At 38.9% G+C, this 17,280-nt stretch overlaps 1 protein-coding gene and 1 pseudogene across 8 annotated transcripts in view; one reads left to right on the plus strand and one right to left on the minus strand.

Moving 5' to 3' along the window:
* SRPK2 (SRSF protein kinase 2) overlaps positions 1-17,280 on the minus strand; it is a 286,728-nt gene that overhangs the window by 191,522 nt on the left and 77,926 nt on the right. The window lies entirely within an intron of this gene.
* LOC100590975 lies at positions 891-1,835 on the plus strand (annotated as a pseudogene).

Below are 17,280 nucleotides of genomic sequence, written 5' to 3' on the forward strand. Positions count from 1 at the left end.
TGCCATGACTTATGGAAACAAAAGAATAGCCACAGGAGGAATGTATTGTAATATTTTCATTTGTACTGCAACCATTTTCAGGGCCAAAATACAACTAATAGAAATTAATGCATGTCTAAGCTTCATGTCAGTATAAAATTAAAAATGACCTGAGTACAACCTACAGAATGGGAGAAAATTTTTGCAATCTACCCATCTGACAAAGGGCTAATATCCAGAATCTACAATGAACTTAAGCAAATTTACAAGAAAAAATCAAACAACCACATCAAAAAGTGGGCAAGCGATATGAACAGACACTTCTCAAAAGAAGACATTTATGCAGCTAGCAGACACATGAAAAAATGCTCATCATCACTGGCCATCAGATAAATGCAGATCAAAACGACAATGAGATACCATCCCACACCAGTTAGAATGGCGATCATTAAAATATCAAGAAACAACAGGTGCTGGAGAGGATGTGAAGAAAACAGGAACACTTTTACACTGTTGGTGGGACTGTAAACTAGTTCAACCGTCGTGGAAGACAGTGTGGCGATTCCTCAAGGATCTAGAACTAGAAATACTATTTGACCCAGTAATCCCATTACTGGGTATATACCCAAAGGATTATAAATCATGCCACTATAAAGACACATGCACATGTATGTTTATTGCGGCATTATTCACAGTAGCAAAGACTTGGAACCAACCCAAATGTCCATCAATGATAGACTGGATTAAGAAAATGTGCCACATGGCTGGGCGTGGTGGCTCACTCCTGTAATCCCAGCACTTTGGGAGGCTGAGGCAGGTGGATCACGAGGTCAGGAGATCAAGATCATCCTGGCTAACACATGAAACCCCGTCTCTACTAAAAATACAAAAAAAAAAAAAAAGCCGCAGCTCCAGCTCCAAGCCCACAGCCCACCGCTGGCGGCTGGGTGCTGCCGAGGCCAGGGGCACGCACGATTGGCATCTGCCAGTGCCGCCCCCACAACCGAGGAGCCAAAGGGGGACGCCGGGCCTCTGGGCCGCTGCCCTCGCTTTGTCTTCGTTGTTGTGAACGCCGTCCACTCAGGAGGCGCCCTGCAACCGGCGTGATGAGTGCCAACGAGGACCCAGAGATGGAACTAGAAGCATTACACTCTATTTATGAAGGAGATTAAAGTTTCCGGGAATTAAGTCCAGTTTCTTTTCAATATAGGATAGGTGAAAATGGTGATCCCAAAGCCTTCTTAATAGAGATTTCCTGAACAGAAACATATCCCCAAACACCTCCAATTCTATCTATGAACGCTTTTTTTTTTTTAAAAAAACACCATATCATCCGCTGTAAAGCAGAGTATATGGCCAAGCTACAGGAAGCAGGAGAAGCTAATCTTGGAACCGCTATGACCTATACATTGTTTGAATATGCCAAAGACAATAAAGAGCAGTTAATGGAGAATCACAATCCCATTAATTCCGCAACATCGATAAGCAATATCATCTCAACTGAAACTCCTAATACAGCCCCATCAAGTAAGAAAAAAGACAAAAAAGAACAACTTTCAAAAGCCCAGAAGCGTAAGCTGGCAGACAAAACAGATCACAAAGAACTTCCTCAAGGCTGGAACTGGGTTGATGTGAAGCATTTAAGCAAAACTGGCTCTAAGGATGATGAGTAGCACTTGGAATTTGAGACAAGGAAAGAGCATTCTTTAAAAAGTAAAACTGGGTTCAAAATCTTTCATTACTATTTTCTGGTATTGAGGTGGCTTTTTATAAAACAATTTTTGTATGTTTCTTACATTAAAAAGGTTGTAAGTTGAAAGTTCATGAAGAGATCCGGTTGTACTAAATTATTTTCACAAACTCGCCTTAATAAAAGAAAATGTTACAGTTTAGTATACTTTATGAAGGCTCTTGAGTTTTGTAAATGGACAGGCATGTGGAATAAGAATCAGTGTTAATTTATATGATCTTATCCTGGTGGATGTGCTGTCTTCTTAAAGGAGTATGAAGCCCTTTTCAAACTATCACTCCAGTGGAGCCAAGTACTCAGTGAACAGTTACTCCATAGTGCAATCCATATTAATAGGCTTTTTATCTTAAATAAAGTCTTCATCTCTTCTTTTGCTTAATTACTGAACCGTAAATTGCTTCAGAGAAATTTAAATGCTGGTATTTGAACTTTATACATGATACTTTTGGTAGTTTCTTTTAATTTTTGAAAGGTGAACTGCTTCCCTTTAATAAATTAATGTCTATACTTTTCTCTTGATTTGGGTCAAGATGTTTGATCATGAGTGCTTTGAGTGATACGTGGAATAGGAGAATATAAAAACAAATCTGCCAAATACACTAGAAAGCATTTTAGTAAGAAATACTGGCCCTTCCTTAAAACATTTCTCTTGCATATATCAGGATGGGAGTAAAAGATGCCTTAATATTTAATTTTTGTATTGTTGGAGACATTGATTTTAATAAAATCCTATCTATCAGCAAAAAAAAAAAATTAGCCAGGCATGGTGGTGGGCACCTGTAGTCCCAGCTACTTGGGAAGCTGAGGCAGGAGAATGGCATGAACCCAGGAGGCGGAGCTTCCAGCAAGCCGAGTTTGCGCCGCTGCACTCCAGCCCAGGCGACAGAACAAGACTCTGTCTCAAGAAAAAAAAAAGGGAAAAAGAAAAAAGAAAATGTGGCACATATACACCATGGAATACTATGCAGCCATAAAAAAGGATGAGTTCATGTCCTTTGTAGGGACATAGATGAAGCTGGAAACCACCATTCTGAGCAAACTATCGCAAGGACAGAAAACCAAACACCGCATGTTCTCACTCACAGGTGGGAACTGAACAATGAGAACACTTGGACACAGGGCGGGGAACATCACACACCAGGGCCTGTCGTGGGGTGGGGAGCTGGGGGAGGGATAGCATTGGGAGAAATACCTAATGATACCTAATGTAAGTGATGAGTTAATGGGTACAGCAAACCAACATGGCACATACATACATATGTAACAAACCTGCACGTCGTGCACATGTACCCTAGAACTTAAAGTATAATTTTAAAAAAATGACCTGAGTAAAAAGTAAGTAACATTTAATTTGGGGTGGCATTAAATCCACAAGTGAGATTTATGGAAATAAAAGGGAAGAGCTCTTAATTTTCATATTCCTATATGAAAATTAATTCATATTACTAAAAGAAAATTAAGGAAGTTATGGCTGATGTCCATCCTGGCAGCATTATACACTGGAAAAAAAAACCAGAAAACTGGGATTTGAATCTTGACTCTTTAGTATCTCTGATCCCTTAAATCAAGTCTCATCTTTCATAAACCTGTTTCTTCATCTATAAAATGATGTCAAAGTAGTAACTCAATTCGTACAGTTTAATGGTTACATAGTAAAAAAACAAAACACACGAATATGTGGCAGAGGGTCAAACTAACCATGTGAAAAGTTAGTGAAAACGTTTGGAACAAATTTTCACCACGTGATAAAGAGCAGTTACAACCTGTTCACTGTTTTGGATCTTTTGTTAACAGCTGAAAAAAAACAGAAATATTTTGAGAAAATCGGTAGAGTTGACTACAGAAGTTTTCATTACAACCTGAAAACAGGAAATTTGCAATGGTATACTTTGCTGTACTACAAATCCAAGAAAACATCCATCTCAAAATCACAAGTGAGGACAATTTTAACTTGTTTATTTGATCTCAATGGCACTGCTAATGTAGCACAAGACCAAGAGTCAATTGGACCCATTGTTCAAGACTGCTGAATGTTAACAAGGAGTTAACTGTGGCTTAGAAACTAGTTTCATCACCCTATTTTGGCTCACAGTCCATGAGTCAAAAATAATAAACCAAAAGCTGTAACAACCCAGATTGCCTATCCAGGTTATTCACCAAACTCGGCACTTAATGACTTTTAGCTGGTTCCAAAAATTGATTCTAACATAAAATGATAAAGATTTATGACCAATGAACATATTCAAATCCTAAAGCAGACCTTGGGGTACAATGGCAGCATTGTTGGAGTAAGTACAGTACACACCATTTGGAAGCCAGATTTATTTCAATTTGAAACTAGTAACTGTATTTATAAATAAGTCTCAGACCATAAACCACAGAAAGTGCACAGCAGTGCCACCTTAAATCCTTTTTGGAACAAGGTAGGCTATGCATGTATGCATACTAAAGTAAACAGAGTTGTCCTGCCCAAAGACTTGCCCTGATTTTGTCTTAACTCTTCATTTCCCATTAGATAGTATCCCGAGCCTTAGTTAGATGACTGAAAGAAAAACTGATAAACTGAAAAACAAAATATTTGGTCCACCTTTCCGTTTTAGTATCATGACTACAGGAATCTTGAGACAGAAGATATACAGACAATCCACTGTGAGCACCACAGGGCTGCCCTGGCCCCGGGTTACAATCACTGATTGATACATGCTGCCTACAGATGCCCTCAGACTAGGGACACCCTCTTCACTAAAAGAAAGACTAAAAGCCTTCTTATCCTAAATATAAGTCAAAAAGCATGCAGCTTTAAAACCAAACTATTACACAGCTAAAGAAGATCCTGACCTAACAGAAAGATAAAAACTATCCTCTAGTCTAAACTTTAGAAGCATCTAGAACCAGACCAAGAAATAACTATTATTCAAAATACTTTAGGTCAAGTTCATATTTTCATAGGTTTCCATGTTTTCTGGGATTTCTAAAATCTTGGAGACAATAGAGGATGATTACTTAACAAAAATCCTGTTGCCAGCCAGGCGCTGTGGCTCATGCCTGTAATCCCAGCACTTTGGGAGACTGAGGTGGGCAGATCACCTGAAGTCAAGAGTTTGAGGCCAGCCTGACCCACATAGTGAAACCCTGTCTCTACTAAAAATACAAAATTAGCTGGGTATTTTTACAGGTGGTGGGCACCTGTAATCCCAGCTACTGGGGAGGCTGAGGCAGGAGAATCTCTTGAACCCGAGAGGCAGAGGTTGCAGTGAGCTGAGACTGTGCAACTGCACGATAGAGCGAGATTGTCACCAAAAAAAATTTCTGCTGCCTACTAGTTTATTATAACAGTATACAAAAGACCAAACAAATTTTAGAGAAATAACTTTATTTAAATATATCTGACAGATAAATCTATGTTCGCTTCTTCATTCCTGTGTTACTTTAATTCTTCTGTGTAATTTTGGTGAGAGTCAGTGCTGAATTACCCAACAGGAAAAAAATGAAGCACACTGTTGGAGAGGAAAACACTCTTTCTCTACCCTCTTAGATTCAGTGGCTGGGGTCCCTGAATCTAAGAGATAAAACATTAACAGGAGGGGAAAAAAAAGCAGTTTACCTATGCATGCAATGTGCATACACAAAGGAGAACTCAGTGTTAACTCAAAGGGGTGATTAAAATTTGGGTTTACACACCATCTTAACAAAGGGTGATAAAGTACGGGGAAAAGGCTAGACTGAGGAAAACAAGTTCTGGGCTTTGAGGGAGGTATAAATCATGGGAAGGTAACTAGAAATGTATAATAAATAGGGGTTCTTTAGTAAGGAACACTTTCAGAAATGTAAATGTATAGCCTGCTTTTAGACAGAAAGGTGGAGGACAGGAAACCAAATGCCTTCAGCTTAACAGCACCTACACTAAAAGTGGGATATTTTGGGGTGGCATGCTCTGGTCCCCTTCTACATGCTTAGAAAACCAACAAAAATGAGGTACCAAAAGAAGTAAGAGGATTTTTTTTTTAAGGCATCTGATGTAGTTTTTGAAGCTATGAGTAACAATGAGAATTTTTGCTGGACTTCTTTCTATTAGTTTGCATTTCAGTATTGTCATTTCCCATTTTGCTAGGAAGAGAAAAGACACACCATAATCTTTTCAGTGCACTGGGCTTCTAAGAAACTTAATCAGACCCTGACGGATCATCTCTGAATACCATAGTTTCAGAATATTAACAAAAGTCATAATAACTATGAATTACTTTTGCAAAGTACCTATCACTAGAACCAAGATGTTTAAGTAGAAATTTTGAAACCTAAGAGACCACATCACTGTCATCTTCTTGGTCAATACTTGAACCAGGCAAATAAAAAAATTTCCTTTGAAATCTCATGAAGGAAAGTACTGAGGAGTCTTCTACCCTTGAAGTAGCAGGATGTACTCCGCCTGAACAAAGAAAAGCCATGAAGAAAAAACATGTTGGCTAACTGCCGTCCTCTCGTTGGCAAGATGCCACCTTCAGTTGGAAAAGCATTTAACCAAAACTCATTTACAAATATCTTTATCTGCAATCCATTTTAATGCTGTATACATCTCTAACTTAAGTAGAGAATAACTTTTAAAAAGAAAATGTCATAAATTTCTCAGAATTAAAAGTAAAACACTATTACAAGAACATTTTTGTAGAAGAAAACAGTACAAAGGAGGAGACATGGCTAAATATGGGGGGAAAATGTTTAAACACAAGCTTACAACTTGATTATGGATATGGAGACTCACACTGATGGAAAGCTGTCAAGTTATCCACGGAACTCTAGTTCTGAATAGAGAATACAATCCTTTCCCTCTTATTTTACAACTCTGGTGAAGAAAGCGACCGAATAGCAGGCAGGTGCAGCTAAACATGTCCTGGAAACACAAAGGCAGCTCAAAAGGAAGATTTAATTTAAGGGTCAGATTTTTTAATATACAAGAGCTAATGAACTACCTTGAAGGGAGACTTAATTATGACTTTTCCCAATACTGGGTGGGAGGGGAGGTAATCAAAGTAATTAATTTTTAGTGCTATTTTGGTACTCCTACTACTGAAAAATTTAGAAGTACAAATGCCATTCCATCTGCTGTGGTGGATACAAAGAGGCTTTTCTTGAAGCAAGAAAGCTTTATTATTAAAAAAGAAGAAGAAAAATTCTATGACCTTTTTAAAAGGATAAACATATGATCACCCAAAAAGAAGTATAGAGAACCAATGTGTAATAAGTAAGTACTTTGCTCTAGAACTTAGTCTGTTAAGTTGGTGAACAGAATCACTGACCAGCAGGAGAGAAAAGCCAGCTTGCACCCTCACAGCCCTTGCTGGCAGTGCCATCCGTTTGTCATCTGACATGTGCTCTCTCTTTATTTTTTCCAAACGTTATTAAACTCTCACCTTTAAAAACACTTCTGGAGAAAAATTAACAATGATATACCTCTACAAAATCCTGACTACAATGCCCCGCAGCTGTTAAAAAATATTAGTAAATATAATTTCCTACGGAATCCAGGTAAGTTTATGTTAAAAGTGTATAAGTGTTAAGACTGTGAGTGAGGTTTTTTCCCCCTTATTTCCACATTTTTTAATTTTCTAAGTTTAACTTTAAGTATATATTTTATAATCAGAAATAATATATGCTTTATCTTTTATAATCATCATAGTAACTTCACAGTGAAGTGGGATATACAATGGTGATGGAACAGCATGAGCTTTGGTACATTACTTGGACTCAAAAGATAGCTCCTGAAATTCAAATTACTTTCTATCTGTAATTCTGGATTCCATCATGTATCTCCTAAGATTGTGGTGAGGTTAACATAAAATAACATATGCAAAAGTGTTTTTGCAAACTGCTTAGCAAAGTGGGAGAACTTAGTAATATAAACTGATAGCTTTACTACTACTATAGTTATGGGTTCGTCACCCAAATATACCCCAAAATTAGCAGTTTAGTGTTAAGAGTTTTTGTTGCTCCACCTGGAGATCCTAACAGTTTACATTGTTTTCATGGAAAATTCTGCACTAAGGGGAATTTCAAAAAAAGGCTGGAAACAAACCGTGACCTTCTTTTGCCAACAACCAACTGTAAAACAGACTGAGTTGGCACCTGAATATTTCTTCTGCTCTCCCTTCTCTTATGCTATCTTCCAAGCACTGACAAGATTATGTTCTCTGAGCACTCTAGAAAACCCATTCTTGAGCAGGCTGGATGTGTTTATGTGCAAAAATGTTCAGGCAGTTGTTACTTATAAAAATTGGAAAGCCCTGTATATTAGAACTCTTATTTAGGGTAACCAACAGGAGGAGGGGATTTCCTTAAAGAATGATGGGCATGTACTCATTTTCATATAATTGTATGGACTTTAATATAACCTTCATTCTGATGACTACCAAGAAACTATAATCCAAAATTCTTCTGGTAGTACTACTTTTCCAATTGGCAAGACCACTTCTGCAGTTCCTAAAGCACCCGACACCTAAACCTTTAATGTATCACAAGGTGGAAAATGGTTTCTGCTTATTCAACTAAAGATTCTTTTCCTACAGAGAGCTATGAGACTATTTTACCATTTTGTCTAACTCAATCTACATAGTAGCTTATTAAGAGGACACTGTCAGCCACAGTATCACAGTTTCATAATTAAGTACTTAGATTACTTAAAACTCCACGAACACTAAACAGGATTTCTCTCTCTGTAATCTTTCATCCTGGTTGGAGCTGTCATCGTTTCTGGCCCCTACTAGGTCTCCTACCCCTCATACTTTCCTAATCCTCAACCCACACCACTGCAGAATCCTGCTTAGGGCCCTTCAGTGCTGCTTCATTTCCTACGGCCCCAGTCCTTTGCTTCGGTGCGCTTGTGATCACTCCCCTATAAAAATATAATGGGAGTTATGGACCATAATGTCTCCAAAAAAGGTGCACACAAACTTTGCATACACTCACAAGCATACTATTTACTTAATGCTCTTAAAATTCCAAACATAAGTAACACAACTCAATCTTTAATTTCAAAAAGGAATTAAAAACTTCTTCAGGCAAGTCTATAAATATTTGCTGAAGGTTACAAGAAAAAAAAAAGCTCATTTTACCTAAAAGAAAAAAAATACATTAAAAGTATAGACAGTATGTCCATTTTTCTTTAAGGAATCTACAAACTTCAGAATGATAAATTTTCCCACTCACTAAACATTTCGTTTTATGGGAGCCTTCATCATTAAAGTATCCTAGGATAGTTATTCAGCTAAAGGCCTTTCTGAAAATTCAATTCATCAGCACTTTGTGTATATTTTAGCGTATACATGTGTATCTACACATAACACATGAGTATCTGCATTAAGGCTCTATCCTTAATTAGCCATTCAGAAACCCAGAACTGCAAAAACATGCCAGAAACCAGAACCCCATCTTTTACAAAAACACCAATCTGTGGCAAACCACCAAAAATACCTAGTGAACAACTATCATGAAAGCATGCTGACCCAGAGTGGCCAGTCACATTTTTTTCAGACTATGGAAACTATAGAGACTTTCACGTAAAATATCTCCAATTTTAAAGCACTGCCAACCACATGATCACATCTACAGAAGTGATTCAGCCCACATCCACCAGTTTGCCTCCTGTGACATTATAGATCTTACTTATCCATTTTGCAGACAGATACTGGTGCCAACCCTGGGCCACACACTCTGTTACACAAGGATAAACAAGAAGTCTCAGTTTATGTCCCTGAGGGGCTCATAAGCCAGTAAAGGAGAAAAAAATCACACAGACATAACGCCATAAGCACTGTGGTCTGCACAATGACAGAGGTAGGCAAAGGAACTCCTCACACATGGGGGAGAAGGAGTCAGGGAAATCCTCCCTCTGGGGGTGAGATCTGATATGAGTCCTAGTAGGTCTGAGCCAAACAGAAAGGAAGACACAGAGGGGCCAGGCTGCAGCAGAGAAAACATGGAAAGCAAAAGTGTAAGGCTAGGGAGATGAGCCTGGGAGGTATAGTGCTGAGTCTAAGACCCCATGAGGTACTGGGAAGGGGAACAGCTGAACCAACTTAAGTTCAGAGAACAGGGAGAGACTGAAGACAAACACAAGTAGTAGATAAAACCATGATAATGGATCATACATCAGTGCACAGAACCCAGCAAGTCTAGTAAATGAATTCAGAATTGTAATATTTTAGTAAAACGTTCTCTTTACTAAAGAAATATTAAATGTAAAAAATATGAAAAAATAGGCTGGGCGTGATGGCTCACCTGAGCTCAGGAGTTCAAGGCCAGCCTGGGCAACATGGCAAAATTCCATGTCTACCAAAAGTATAAAACTTTAGCAGGGCATGGTGGCACACTCCTGTAGTTCCAGCTACTCGAGAGACTAAGGAGAGAGGGTTGTTTGGGCCTAGGAGGCAGAGGTTGTAGTAAGCCGAGATTGTGCCACTGCACTCCAGCTCAGGTAACATAGTGAGACCTTCTCTCTAAATAAATAAATAAATAAATAAATAAATAAATAAAATGAAAGTCACATACAAAGAAGAAAATTTTGGATCACCCATAATCCTACACTACTGCTATATATTTCTTTTCCATCTAGAACTCTCCAATCACATTCTTTTCCCCAATCTTTATTCTACTTATTTTTCCTTTGATCCTAGTTTTTGGCACATCTATTATAAGCCTACTCAAACCTTTTGTGGAATGAAATGAAGCATTAAAAAACTAAATTATGTCTCAATTTTAAAAGCCAAATCTACCCTTCCACAAATACACAATATTAACGCCAATTGCTTCAGACTTTTTACACCCTTTCCATCAGACAACCCACAATCTAGAAGGGGCTCGGTTGTGCACAAAGTACAACCCTCCTTAACTGCCTTAGTTGACTAAAAACTGTAATAAAAGTAAACAGCTGTTTTGGGCATCAAAGGACATTACCAAAAAAGTGAAAAGGCAACCTACAGAATGAAAAAAAATCTGCACATCATATATCTGATAAGGGTCAAGAGTATGTAAAGAACTCTTACAACTCACCAACAAAAAAAAAAAATGAAGGCAGAAATAAAGATATTCTTTGAAACCAATGAGAACAAAGACACAACATACCAGAATCTCTGAGACACATTCAAAGCAGTGTAGAGGGAAATTTATAGCACTAAATGCCCACAAGAGAAAGCAGGAAAGATCCAAAATTGACACCCTAACATCACAATTAAAAGAACTAGAAAAGCAAGAGCAAACACATTCAAAACCTAGCAGAAGGCTAGAAATAACTAAAATCAGAGCAGAACTGAAGGAAATAGAGACACCAAAAACCTTTCAAAAAATTAATGAATCCAGGAGCTGGTTTTTTGAAAAGATCAACAAAATTGATAGACCGCTAGCAAGACTAATAAAGAAGAAAAAAGAATCAAATAGATGCAATAAAAAATGAAAAACGGGATATCACCACCGATCCCACAGAAATACAATCTACCATCAGAGAATACTACAAACACCTCTATGCAAATAAACTAGAAAATCTAGAAGAAATGGATAAATTCCTCGACAAATACACCCTCCCAAGACTAAACCAGGAAGAAGTTGAATCTCTGAATAGACCAATAACAGGTTCTGAAATTGTGGCAACAATCAATAGCTTACCAACCAAAAAGAGTCCAGGACCTGATGGATTCACAGCTGAATTCTACCAGAGGTACAACGAGGAACTGGTACCATTCCTTCTGAAACTATTCCAATCAATAGAAAAAGAGGGAATCCTCCCTAACACATTTTATGAAGCCAGCATCGTCCTGATACCAAAGCCTGGCAGAGACATAACCAAAAAAGGGAATTTCAGACCAATATCCTTGATGAACATTGATGCAAAAATCCTCCATAAAATACTGGCAAACCGAATCCAGCAGTACAACAAAAAGCTTATCCACCATGATCAAGTGGGCTTCATCCCTGGGATGCAAGGCTGGTTCAACATATGCAAATCAATAAATGTAATCCAGCATATAAACAGAACCAAAGACAAAAACCACATGATTATCTCAATAGATGCAGAAAAGGCCTTTGACAAAATTCAACAACCCTTCATGCTAAAAACTCTCAATAAATTAGGTATTGATGGGACGTATCTCAAAATAATAAGAGCTATCTATGCCAATATCATACTGAATGGGCAAAAACTGGAAGCATTCCCTTTGAAAACTGGCACAAGACAGGGATGCCCTCTCTCACCACTCCTATTCAACATAGTGCTGGAAGTTCTGGCCAGAGCAATCAGGCAGGAGAAGGAAATAAAGGGTATTCAATTAGGAAAAGAGGAAGTCAAATTGTCCCTGTTTGCAGGTGACATGATTGTATATCTAGAAAACCCCATCGTCTCAGCCCAAAACCTCCTTAAGCTGATTAGCAACTTCAGCAAAGTCTCAGGATACAAAATCAATGTACAAAAATAACAAGCATTCTTGTACACCAATCACAAACAGAGAGCCAAATCATGAGTGAACTCCCATTCACAATTGCTTCAAAGAGAATAAAATACCTAGGAATCCAACTTAAAAGGGATGTGAAGGACCTCTTCAAGGAGAACTACAAACCACTGCTCAATGAAATAAAAGAGGATACAAACAAATGGAAGAACATTCCATGCTCATGGGTTGGAAGAATCAATATCATGAAAATGGCCATACTGCCCAAGGTAATTTACAGATTCAATGCCATCCCATCAAGCTACCAATGACTTTCTTCACAGAATTGGAAAAAACTACTTTAAAGTTCATATGGAACCAAAAAAGAGACCGCATCGCCAAGTCAATCCTAAGCCAAAAGAACAAAGCTGGAGGCATCACACTACCTGACTTCAAACTATACTACAAGGCTAGAGTAACCAAAACAGCATGGTACTGGTACCACAACAGAGACATAGATCAATGGAACGGAACAGAGTCCTCAGAAATGATGCCGCGTATCTACAACTATCTGATCTTTGACAAACCTGACAAAAACAAGAAATGGGGAAAGGATTCCCTATTTAATAAATGGTGCTGGGAAAACTGGCTAGTCATATGTAGAAAGTTGAAACTGGATCCCTTCCTTACACCTTATACAAAAATTAATTCAAGATGGATTAAAGACTTAAATGTTAGACCTAAAACCATTAAAATCCTACAAGAAAACCTAAGCAATACCATTCAGGACATAGGCGTGGGCAAGGACTTCATGTCTAAAACACCAAAAGCAATGGCAACAAAAGCCAAAATTGATAAATGGGATCTAATTAAACTAAAGAGCTTCTGCACAGCAAAAGAAACTACCATCAGAGTGAACAGGAAACCTACAGAATGGGAGAAAATTTTTGCAACCTACTCATCTGACAAAGGGCTAATATCCAGAATCTACAATGAACTCAAACAAATTTACAAGAAAAAAACAACCCCATCAAAAAGTGGGCAAAGGACATGAACAGACACTTCTCAAAAGAAGACATTTATGCAGCCAAAAAACATACGAAAAAGTGCTCATCATCACTGGCCATCAGAGAAATGCAAATCAAAACCACAATGAGATACCATCTCACACCAGTTAGAATGGCCATCATTAAAAAGTCAGGAAACAACAGGTGCTGGAGAGGATGTGGAGAAATAGGAACACTTTTACACTGTTGGTGGGACTGTAAACTAGTTCAACCATTGTGGAAGTCAGTGTGGCGATTCCTCAGGGATCTAGAACTAGAAATAACATTTGACCCAGCCATCCCATTACTGGGTATATACCCAAAGGACTATAAATCATGCTGCTATAAAGACACATGCACACATATGTTTATTGCAGCACTATTCACAATAGCAAAGAATTGGAACCAACCCAAATGTCCAACAACGATAGACTGGATTAAGAAAATGTGGCACATATACACCATGGAATACTATGCAGCCATAAAAAATGATGAGTTCATATCCTTTGTAGGGACATGGATGAAACTGGAAAACATCATTCTTAGTAAACTATCGCAAGGACAAAAAACCAAACACCGCATGTTCTCACTCATAGGTGGGAACTGAACAATGAGAACTCATGGACACAGGAAGGGGAACATCACACTCCGGGGACTGTTGTGGGGTGGGGGGAGGGGGAGGGACAGCATTAGGAGATATACCTAATGCTAAATGACGAGTTAATGGGTGCAGCAAAACAACATGGCACATGGATACATATGTAACAAACCTGCACATTGTGCACATGTTCCCTAAAACCTAAATAATAAAAATAAATAAATAAAAGAGAAAAAAAAATAAAATAAATAAATAAATAACCCAATTAAATAACAAGTAAATAATTTCTTTGAGACAGAGTTTCACTCTTGTCTCTCAGGCTGGGGTACAATGGTGCGATCTGGACTCACTGCAACTTCCACCTCCTGGGTTTAAGTGATTCTCCTGCCCCAGCCTTCTGAGTAACTGGGACTAGTGGCACCTGCCACCATGCCTAGCTAATTTTTTGTATTTTTAGTGGAGACAGGTTTCACCATGTTGGCTGGGCTGATCTTGAACTCCTGACCTCAGGTGATCTGCCTACCTAGGCCTCCCAAAGTGCTGGGATTACAGGCGTGAGCCATTGCACCCAGCCAGCAAGCAAAGGATTTCAACAGTCATTTCTCTAAAGACATAAAAATGGCCAAAAACACATGAAAAGATGCTTAACATCAGTCATTAGGAGAATGCAAATAAAAACCATGAAATACCACCTCACACCCATCAGGACATCTACAAACAGAAATACAGACAATAAGTGTGTAGGCAAGGATGTAGAAAACTGGAACCCTTGTACACTGCTGGTGATTATGTAAAATAGCTCAGATGGTCATCATGTAAAATAGTTCTGACACTGTGAAAAAGTTTGGTGGTTCCTCAAAAACTAAAGCACAAAAATTAATCTACGACCCAGCAATTACATTCCTAGGTTTATACTCAAAAGAAAGAAAACAAGTACTCAAATCTTTGTACAGGAATGTTGGTACAGTTCTATTCATAACTAAAAGGAAGAAACAATCCAAATGCCATCAGTGGGTGAGTAAACAAATTGTGGTACATATATACAATGTAATATTATTCAGTCATAAAAGCAAGTGAAGTTTGACAAATGCTACAACATGGATGGACCTTAAGGACAAAAATAAATAAATAAAAATTAAAAATTAAATTTACATGAACAAATAATTTCAAGATGAAGTACTGATACATGCTACAAAGTAGATGAAACTTGGCTGGGCGCAGTGGCTCACATCTGTAATCCCAGCACTTTGGGAGGCCAAGGTGGGGGGATCACAAGGTCAGGATTTCGAGACCAGCCTGGCCAATATAGTGAAACTACATCTCTACTAAAAATACAAAAATTAGCCAGGCATGGTGGTGCACGCCTGTAGTCCCAGCTACTTGGGAGGCTGAGACAGGAGAATCGCTTGAACCCAGAATGTGGAGCTTGTGGTGAGCCAAAATCATGCCACTGCACTCTAGCCTGGGCAACAGAGTGAGACTCCGTCAAAAAAAAAAAAAAAAAAAAAAAAAAAAAAAAGAAGGGGGGAGTAGATGAACCTTGAAAACATTATACTATGTAAACAAAGTCAGACACAAATGGTCATTAAATATGTTAAATTTCCAGAATAGGTAAACTTATTCTGTTATTCCCTACTTCTTTTGCGCCAGCATCTGGCGAACTGGTGGCCGCCAGATGCTGGCGCAAGGGAAGTAGGGAACAACTGCTAAGAAAGTGCTAATGGCGCAAAGGTATAACCGCTAATGGATATGGAGTTTCTTTCTGGAATGATGAAAATGTTCTGGAATTAAGATAATGGTATTGGTCACACACTATGTGATATACAAAAAAAAAAAAAAATTCGTGAGCAACCGCTCTTTCGGAGCTGCAATGCCATACACCATGGAATGAACTCTTTCTCCCCAAAATTCACATGTTCAAACCCCAACCTCCAATGTGACTGAATCAGAGAATGGAACTAAGGTCAGAAGTGCGGGCCCCTAATACAACAAAACTGTGGCTTGTAAGAAGAGGAAAAGGGATGTCCACCACCAATGACAACAACATCCCTACCTCGGGCTCCACCATGGCTGGCACCCTCATCTCAGACTTCCAGCCTCCAGAACTGTGAGAGAAGTATTTTCTGTTGTTACAGCAATATGGTCTACAGTATTTTGTTATAGCAGCCCAAGCTAACACACCACAGAAAACAGCAAAACCAAAACCACTTGTCAAATGCTGTTTTCCCACATTCAATCTTTGGAATCACATGCAGATACCAGTTTTCTTTTTTAATTAAACACAATTTTCGTCACTCCTTTTCTGCTTGTTTGCCTTTCCTAGAGGAGACAGCAACAGGAAAGCTGGTGCTCCCTGGAACTGAGCACACCCACACACTTGTGGTTGTCTCTCATGGACCCTGGGACCCTACCCTTCCAGACTGCCAGCTGCTCTATTTTGTCTCTTCTGCGGCCACAGACATACCTCGCTGCCCACTGTTTTTACACTCTGTTGTCAATTTTCCTTTTATATCCAGCCTGCTATTTCTATGTTGCCAACCAGGGTATGCAGGTAGTCGCACTTGTGCCCTAACCACAATACAACACAGGTACAACATCTGCCTGTTGACTCTTTCTAGCACTGCTTGTGCTCAAGTTGCTCCCGTTATTGACAAGTTTAATGAGCTCTGATTCTAGAAAAAGGGAGGCAGAAAAACCCAAACAACCTCCATCCCCCCAAAAAGAAAATGCTCTGAAGACAAAAGCAGATACATGGTGGAGATGAAGAAGAAACTGTTTCAAGTTACCACAAAAACAGAATCAAAAGCCCAAAGACCAGGGGACACTGCTCAGCCAGCAAAACCAGAAAGAAGAGTACTCTGCCTAACTGATGCATATAAAAGGCCAGTTACTGGGTGTGAGTCAAGAAGCTCAAACAAGAAAAAAAAAAAAGAAGGGATGGGGAAGGCCAGGGAAAGACAAACCCCATGGAACCAAGTTTTCTTTGGGTCAAAAAAAATTCCTCCCTCTGCCCACACCCAAGTGCCTAGTTTCGGTGACAGGGCAGCAGAGACACCATATCACCTTTCTTCCTTGAAAGAAGAATCTTCAAATCTAAGACTTTTTAAGATTTGAAAAAACAATCTCAAGTGGTAGAGAAGCATACAATGTATTTTAGAATGCTTCAAAACACTGAAAATGTAACATTCTGATGTTCAAAGTACTACCATTTATGCTACTCCGGACAAGTCAAAACCTTGCTACAGCTACTGTCAAAAGCGTGATCATAAAAAGTGGCCAGGCGCAGTAGCTCACACCTGTAATCCCAGCACTTTGGGAGACCAAGGAGGGAGGACTACTTGAGCCCAGGGTTCAAAATTAGCCTAAGCAACACAGCAAGACCCCATCTCTACAAAAAAAAATGCCAAAAAATTACCCTGGCATGGTGGCGTGCACCTGTGGTCCCAGCTATTTGGGAGGCTGTGGTGGGAGGATCGCTTGAGCCCAGGAGGTTGAGGC

This window comes from Nomascus leucogenys, chromosome 13, assembly GCF_006542625.1.
Source record: "Nomascus leucogenys isolate Asia chromosome 13, Asia_NLE_v1, whole genome shotgun sequence".
NCBI lineage: Eukaryota > Metazoa > Chordata > Mammalia > Primates > Hylobatidae > Nomascus > Nomascus leucogenys.